Source organism: Seriola lalandi, unplaced genomic scaffold, assembly GCF_002814215.2.
Source record: "Seriola lalandi dorsalis isolate HSWRI2012SDOR001 ecotype SW California unplaced genomic scaffold, Sedor1 jcf7180002052075, whole genome shotgun sequence".
NCBI classification, from domain to species: domain Eukaryota; kingdom Metazoa; phylum Chordata; class Actinopteri; order Carangiformes; family Carangidae; genus Seriola; species Seriola lalandi.
This window is the reverse complement of record NW_019522628.1, coordinates 4,294-5,812: the sequence shown is the minus strand read 5'-3', so window position 1 is coordinate 5,812 and position 1,519 is coordinate 4,294.

Below are 1,519 nucleotides of genomic sequence, written 5' to 3'. Positions count from 1 at the left end.
AAACTGCTGCTCTGTGGAGGGAAACAACACACTGTGAGGAGCGTTTACTACGTCCACCAGCTCCTCTGAGGAGGAGCGTTTACTACGTCCACCAGCTCCTCTGAGGAGGAGCGTTTACTACGTCCACCAGCTCCTCTGAGGAGGAGCGTTTACTACGTCCACCAGCTCCTCTGAGGAGGAGCGTTTACTACATCCACCAGCTCCTCTGAGGAGCGTTTACTACGTCCACCAGCTCCTCTGAGGAGGAGCGTTTACTACATCCACCAGCTCCTCTGAGGAGGAGCGTTTACTACGTCCACCAGCTCCTCTGAGGAGCGTTTAATACGTCCACCAGCTCCTCTGAGGAGCGTTTACTACGTCCACCAGCTCCTCTGAGGAGCGTTTACTACGTCCACCAGCTCCTCTGAGGAGGAGCGTTTACTACGTCCACCAGCTCCTCTGAGGAGGAGCGTTTACTACGTCCACCAGCTCCTCTGAGGAGCGTTTAATACATCCACCAGCTCCTCTGAGGAGCGTTTACTACGTCCACCAGCTCCTCTGAGGAGGAGCGTTTAATACATCCACCAGCTCCTCTGAGGAGCGTTTACTACGTCCACCAGCTCCTCTGAGGAGGAGCGTTTACTACGTCCACCAGCTCCTCTGATGAGGAATGTTTAAATCGTCCACCAGCTCCTCTGAGGCTGTTTTGTGCCACTGTTGTTATTTTAAGGAAACCTTAACTCAAACTTTAAGGGAAATCTTAAGGTGTTTTGTTGTGATTTCTTCTGGAGCTGGAGTGAAACTTCACATTCACATTTCAGTTACAGAAACAGTTTCTTCATGAGGGATGAAGAAACTTCCTCCAGATTGATGATGACCAACCCTCTGATCATTACCATGACAACAGTGTACAGCAGGAAGTAGGACTGCATCCTGCTGTCAGAGTGGAGGGAAACTGGTTCATCCTACAGCAACATAATGAGACAGAGACAGGAAGTCCTTCAGCTGTGGAGGACTACAATGTGGAGCATGATGGGAGCTGAGACTTTAATATGTTTTATAAATATATGATGTTTTTCTATTTCCAGCAGAAGAAATGTGATTAGAGAAGAATGTGGCAGAGAGAGGGCCGGCCAGAAATACATGACCTTTGACCCCTGAATGTTTTAACCGTCAGAAAATGTCAAATATCAGAGAGGAGAGAAGGAGAGGAGGTGAAGAAATAGGGAAGGAAAGGAAAGATGATAAGAGAGTTAAGAGGAGGAAGAGGAGAGGAAGAGGAGTGTGACTCAAAGATTGTCTCTGTTGCAGAGATGACTCACTCAGTCAGTTTCCTGTGTGTCAGCTGAGAGTCTGAGCTCGTTATGTTTCAGTGATCTTCACACTGACAACACTCTTTATGTGATCAAGTTTCTCTGTGTTTGATCGATTGATTGACTACGATGTCAGCATGATGTCATCAGTTTGAGGACCAATCACCTGCCTGATAAAGTGATGGGGTTCAGCAGCTTTAATCATTGTGTGGACAGACTGTCTGTGA